Genomic DNA, 7472 nt, shown 5'->3' with positions numbered 1-7472 from the left:
TACCTGATTGTTAGAAGCTTTTGTCACAGTGTCTGCACTTGTATGGTTTCTCTCCTGCGTGGAGTAATTTGTGTCTTTTAAGCTGATTTGCAGTGGTGAAGGATGACCCACACTGATCACAGAGATGCTTTTTGACCCCACTGTGAATAAGTTCATGTTGTTTTAACTCACTTGTTGTGGGGAAGCCTCTCCCATATTCTTTACAGTAGTTCGTTTTGTCTCCAGTGTGTCTACGTTGATGTCTTTTTAGGGTGATTTGATATCTGAAACTTTTCCCACAAAGGTCACAATGAAAGTGTTTCCCACCACCACAGCGATGACAGGGTTGAGAACTGAATCCAACTGTGTTGCTCTGCTTCTAAACAAAGACACAAAGACAGTGTAAGTCAGTCCTTCAACATTTTTATCGCGAACGTCGCCTGAAAAACAAAAAACAAAACATCATCTGTGTCAACATCCAGGACTAAGAAAAGACAAGACATAAAATAAAATCCATTTACTGTTTGCTTTATAATACTCAGCTTAATGTGTTGCAAAAACTATAATAGAAACAATACTACAATAACACTAATGTAATTCTCAACTGCTACCACTAAAATACTGTAATTCAAATCTGAATAATCACTCAGAGCTGCTTTTCCATGCAGCAAACAGTTGTTTCAGACAGTCAGACTAAAATCACAAGATAAAATACATACCTCACAGTAACTGGAAAGTCTTTCTGGTGTGGATCTGTTGGTGTCGTCTCAGGTAACGTGAAGATTTAAAAGTCTTCTCACACAGGTAACATTTATAAGGTCTCTCCTCAGTGTGGGTAAACATGTGGCATCGTAACTCTGTGCCTGTTAAACATAGTTTACCACACTGATCACAGCTGTACACATCATGTCTGGTGTGAATGCGTAGGTGAATATTTCTGTACCCTACATGGCTGAAAGTTTTTCCACAAATGTCACAGCTGTATGCCTTAATTCCAGAGTGGGTAACTAAATGACTCCGTAAGCTGCTACTGTGAGTAAAAGCTCTGCCACACTGATCACAGCTGTACGCTTTAACTCCACTGTGGATGAGTTTTTAGGGCTTTCTTCCAGGAAAAAGACTTTCCACACAAGTCACAGGTGAACGGTCTTTCTCCAGTGTGGATGACCTGATGGATTTGTAGTGAATCATTCTTAAGAAAATCCTTCCCACACTCTTCACAGCTGTATGGTTTAACTCCACCGTGGAGGAATTTGTGGGTTTTTAAGCTTCCAGACTGGGTAAAAGACTTCCCACAGTCATCACAGCTGAACGGTCTCTCTCCACTGTGGACGAGTTGGTATCTTTTTAGGGAACGCGCCCAGGGAAAATCTTTCCCACACTCGTCACAGGTGTATTTCTTCTTCCCCTTTGTTCTGTGAGGTTTGTCGGCCTCCTGAGAGCGCTGACTTCTCGCTCCATATTGGTCCTGCAGTGACAGATATACAAACACAGGCAGTGAGTGAAATGTAGGGCTGGGCATCGTCACTGATTTCGACTCTGGGAAATTTTGCCCCAGACAATCAGAAATATTAGCATTCTGATCACTACATATCAGTACATATCCATATTTTATATTTCTAAAACGAAAGCTGACACTTCTGAGACTTCATCAGAGGTGTAAGCATCACAGCAGATGACTTTGTGTCAAAGTAACTGAGGATAAAACAGAAAAAAAATGAAGGAGATTTTCCTGGTCTGAGTATAAAAATATTCTGCAGTGGATCAAACACGAAAGAAAACCATGAATCAACATATGAACATTACCTGATGCTGCTGAAGTGAAGCAGAGCAAAGTTACAGAGGGTTTATTAGAGACACAGCTAAACGTTTTGCATAATTTTAAAAAGTTTACATTTGTTCTGTATTGAACAGCAGAAATTAGGTTTTGTTGCTGGAAGGGAAAAACAGAAACAAACAAACAAACAAACCCAAAAAAGAAACAGCGCCCGACAGCGCTGTAAACAACAGTCTTCTTTTGCTGCTGGTTCAGTCAATTATGTTTGGAGAGTGACAAAACCTGCAGCTTCAGAATCTAGCGCCAAAAAAGAGGCGGACCCGCCGACGCATCAGAATCAGTGAGCTGCCGGCTTTCAGCCCCGACGTCTTTGTTTACGTCTTTGTGCAGAATCCGTGTAACTGCTCTCATTTACTGTTTTAGCTGTTTGGTGGTTGTTGAAATTTTCTGAAGTTTAACCTGAGATTCTGGTGTTTCGGGCAAAATTTATTCATATTTAAAAATTTTAATGAATCAATATCACGTTATCCAACCTAGAATCGATTTTAATCGATAATCAAACCCCCCCAGTGAAATGCAGTCATGGAACAAACTCTCATTACTTTTCAACACAGTCCTCTTTGGTGACATCTGCTGGTCAAAATATGAAGCGCAGCTTGAATCTACAAATTATAATGAAGCGCTTCATTATGTTTAATATCATGTGACAGTTCTGTCTGATATCGGGCTGCTGTTGTGGTGCTTCGCACATGTATTTTTTGTGTGATTAAAAAGGTTTTGAAAATTGATGAAAAAATAATTTGATGAATATCCTTATGTAAACATGTGCTATGGTGTGGTCTCCCTTTGCTTGTGACTTCTTGATGTTTGTAAACATAAGAGATATAAAATAAAATAAAAACATAGCATACAATAAAATACAACACAGTCATAACAGGTTGGGAGTATGCGAGTTTTAGACGTGACTGATTATTTGGTGAAAATGTGATATTTTCCTCACCTTCTGTGTTGAGCTCATTGTTTCCTCTGTAGTGACTCAGCTGAGTCCAGATGGCTGAAAATGTTCCTCTGCTGCTCCGTCAGACTCTTCTCCTCCTGCTGATCAGCTGGGACACAAAACAGAACTTTGTTAGGCTCCACACTGCACTGAAGAGTCAAAGTGTCTCATATGTTCATCTGACAACACAAAGTACAAATTTAACTCTGATTGGTTGCAGAAATCTTGTGAGACATGTTGTGCTGCAAAGTGAGGAAACTCTCAGTCACTTATACTTCAGGAGGAACTTTGTGACATTGGGTCTAATATTGTAAGCAGCCCTTTACTATGACAGGGCCAGAAAGTCCTATTTGAAGGTTTGGGAGAAGGACCATGTTAAAGGTGGATTGGGGTTTATACACTTTGTTATGATACAGGTAAGGCTGTAAGAGCCTGAGAAGGTGTCCTGAATGAACCTCTAAAACCAGTTTTCAGCTAACGACTCTGCTTCAGTCTGGAAAACAGCAACTATGAGTTTAAAGACTCCATCAACAATTCACACCCAGCAACAGCCTGAACAGCTCCTCCTGTGGTTTCCACAAACAGGGACAGACCTGTTACCCCCCCACCCCCCACCCCACACTTTCAACTGCTTCAGCCCCCCACCATTCATAATAACAGGGGCCCAAACCTGATCACCACTTCACAAGTTTCTCCAGCCCCCATGATGACTCTCTCCAAACTCCACCATCCCCCAAAGTTTGATTCTGTTCATCTGGAAGTTTTCAGTGGGAGAAATTTTCATCACTGATCCAGGTGACTTCTTCAGTCTCAGCTGACTCCAACCTTATAAACACTACATTTACATAATGACTGAAACTAGCACCACTGAAGGAACAATGGGCTGGGAGGTCAGTTCCTTCATCATTAATATGCAAATTCTCATGACCATTGATCAACAACCAGCTATTTGACAAATGCTGTGATTGCAGCCATTCCCCAAACTGTTCGTGAAAGGTACTCATGGTCATTGATCAATGAGCTTTTATCAGTGAAAAGACTTTTCTGCTCCAACTTCTCCCAGCATGCTGAGCTAATGATTAGTTGGTGTTTTTCTCCAAACACTCTCTCACTCTTCTCTCAACGTGTTCACAATAAACTGTGAACAGACACAGAGGAGAGCAGCAGAAGACCTCATTCAGGAGCTAAACTCAGCACGAACTGAACTCACAGTAAAGTTAGCTCGGTGCTTACCTTTAGATGAGCCCACAAACCGAGAGAAACTCCGTGATGAAGCTGGAACTCTTTCCAAACACAGGAAACAGATCAGGGAGCAGAGACCCACGTGGTTCACGCTGATCTCAGCTACGATCCAGGAGACAAGGGTGGGCAGATCGATGCAGATATCGATCCAGACGTTGGTAGTGGTTTTTGATCGATACTAGTGATGTGAAGTTCTGTATCGTGGCTTCAAAGCTTGTGTCGAGTAATTGAGGGGGCGTTTCTGCGAGGCTTGCTTCATTTATGGGAGGAGCTGAAAACGATGACGTCCGAAGCCTTGCTGCCCGGCTGTACCACGTGACTGGTTCATGAAGTGGTTTGAACTTTGCCGCGAGCTATGACAGCGATATAAACCCCTCAGACTTCATTCAAAATGTTGGTGTTTGATGGAGAGTTGCGGTTAGTGAGAGTTTGGAGACAGTTTGGAGGTTTATGAGAAAAAGTCAGGAGAGAATGGAGCCAGCTAGGAAGAGGAGGATGTCCTCCCCTGTGTGGGAACATTGTGATTTTATTCCTCCCAACAAGGTATGTAAATTTCTACAGAAGATGTATTTTCATAATACTGATGGTGCAATACAATTTATGTTAAGCGGCTTTACTTTTGTACAAGGTGAAGTGTTTACTATGTGCCAGGGAGCTGGGATATAACAACACCTCATCCATGCTGAGGCACTACAGAGCTTTGCATGAGAATAAGGGGAACACTGATTGTGGAGCAAGACCAGGTGAGCCATCAAATGATAATATAGCATGCAGTAATGTTACTAAATGATATAACAATATTATACAACTGTAATAAGTTACATGTGTGATATTTATATTTGTGCTTTGTTTTTGTTGTCTCTCCTCAGGAGAACAATCTCAAATAGATGAAGACCTGGTTAGCATGGTGATTGAGGACTCCCAGCCATTTAGCATTGTGGAGGACAAAGGATTTAAAAGATTTGTTAAATCATTAAATCCTAGCTATGTTCTCCCCACTAAAAAGGTCATAAAAGCTGTGAAAATTTAGTTTTTACAGAATAAAATGTGAACAGGCAGGACTGAGGCTCAAAGCCTCAGTGTGTAGCTGTCCATACCTCAACGTTACAAAAGCACAACCACTGTCCACACCCCAACCACACCTCACCTCACAGTAAATGATCATTTCCATTTTAAGCATTTCCAAATAATCATTTTCCATACTGCCAGTATAAATATACACAGTATACTGCCATCACTACAATATAGATGTTTTACACACTCCTTTTGTTGTTGACATTTACAGGTTGTGTGTAAACGGCCACACTCTTCAAATTCATGCCAACTAATATTTTTATGTCCAGTAGGTGTCCTACTAGAGCAAATGAAGCTTCAAGAAGCTTTGTGCTGGGGTGAACCAATTGGATGAAAAGCTTCAGTGCTTCATGAAGCTTCATCTGCCCATCACTAATCGATACTTTAGTTTGGTTCTCTCCTCTAAATTTACTGTTAAATTAAGACATTACTTTCTGTGGATGAAAAAGCAGCTCAGTCTGTCTCAGTCCTACCGGAGATGCAAGATAAATTCCCCGACGTCGTTGACACCGTCCACCGCATCGGTCCCAAGAAGTCCAACAACAACCAACCCAGGGGAATCATCATTCAGTTTACATCCAGGATCTACCGCGATGCTGTCTGGCGCGCTGCTAAGAAGTCCACCTACCTGAAAGGTAACAACCTAAAGCTGGCTGAGGATCTGTCCCCTGATGACCGCGCCCGGAGAAACAGACTCTGGCTGGCTGTGGAAGCTGCGTGCAAAGAAAACAAGCTGGCGTTCTTCGTAGGAGGTCGTGCGTTCGTGGAGGGAGATTTTTCCACCCCTGTAATTTGACACAAGGTATTTTGAGGTGAAAACTGAAGTATCTTAAGATCAACTTGGTTTCACTGCTGTTCTTTTTTTTTTCTTCTGTTTGTTTGTTTTTGTTGTTGAACTTATGAAACGATCAGAGTTAAACTGATACAGTTTATTTGTTCTAAGTTTATTGGTCTTGAGTTTGGCTGCAATATTTTTGCTGTAAATATTATGAGCAAGCTGAATAAGCTTCTTTTTATTTATTTATTTTATTCTTTTTTGAATAATTAGTTATTTAAATGGAGCAAGAAAATTTCTATTAAACTCCCTTTCAATGCTCATATGTGAAGCGTTTATTTATTTTATTTTTTTACCACATTGGTTTTATTGTTTTAGGCTATTGTATTCCTATTATTATTCAAGTTCACAATTTCTTTACTCAGGGGTTGCAGTTCTAATCTTATATAGGACTCTCTTAAGTGACCAGGTTCCCAATTCAACTTTTCTTCATTTACTTGGTCTAAGCTTTTTCTTATTTGTCACTTTTAATTTTTGTTACTATCCTTATGTCTCTGTCTGTTATTTCTTTAAATGCAAGAGGTTTAAGAAACAATGTTAAACGTAAGGCTATTTTTTTGTTTTGCAAGCAGTTCAACTCAGATTTCTGTTTTATACAAGAGTCTCATTCAACAGAACAAGAAAAAACATATTGGAGATTGCAATGGGGAGATGATCTGTGGAAGTCCCATGGTACAGAGCGTGCTGCTGGTGTTTGCATACTTAAAGGAAGATTTAATGGTAACATTTTGAATTCTGCTAAAGATGGTCATTACATTTTTCTAATAGTTGAGGCTGCACACTATCTATATTTTAGTCAATGTGTATGGTTTTAACTGTCAGAGGGAGAACAAACTATATTTTGATAGGTTGGAGGAGCGCCTACTGCACTGGTTATCTAAATATCCCAATTCTTTTATAATTTTTGGTGGAGACTTTAATACAGTGTTTAATAGCTATTTGGACTGATGGCCTTCTAGAAGTTCAGACTCATTCATAAGACTGCACAAAGATTCAACTTAGTCGATTCTTGGAGGGATTCTCATTCATCTCAAATAGCTTACACATGGTGTAATAAGACTCAAACCAGGCACTCACGTATCGATTATTGGCTTATCTAAAAAGATTTAGAAGAAGTTAACTGATATTTATCCTACACTGCTCTCAGACCACAAAATGGTTAGCTTATCAATCTCATCCTCCCTCATCACTAAAACCTCATACTGGAAGCTAAATAATACCATTCTTGAGCATAAAGAAGTGATTTGTGAAGTTCAGAGATTCATTAAACTTTATTGGAATAAAGCTCTTACAGATAATACATTTTGTAGCAACTGGGAACTTTTGACCCAATTCAAAACAGGCATGATGGATGACTGGGCCATCACAAATAAGGTAAGGTGTCTTGTGACCGACACAGCACCAAACATGATTGCAGCAACAAGAACTCTCCAAATTCGACATTCAGTTCGCATTGCACACAAACTAAATTTATTAGTCCAAGTCCTGAACTTTCATCCATAAGAGATAAATCTAGACAAATTATATCATTCTTCAGATCCAGCACTACAGCCAAAAAAAAAGCTTGC

Source organism: Neolamprologus multifasciatus, chromosome 9, assembly GCF_963576455.1.
Source record: "Neolamprologus multifasciatus chromosome 9, fNeoMul1.2, whole genome shotgun sequence".
NCBI classification, from domain to species: domain Eukaryota; kingdom Metazoa; phylum Chordata; class Actinopteri; order Cichliformes; family Cichlidae; genus Neolamprologus; species Neolamprologus multifasciatus.
Note: the sequence above shows the minus strand (reverse complement) of the source record.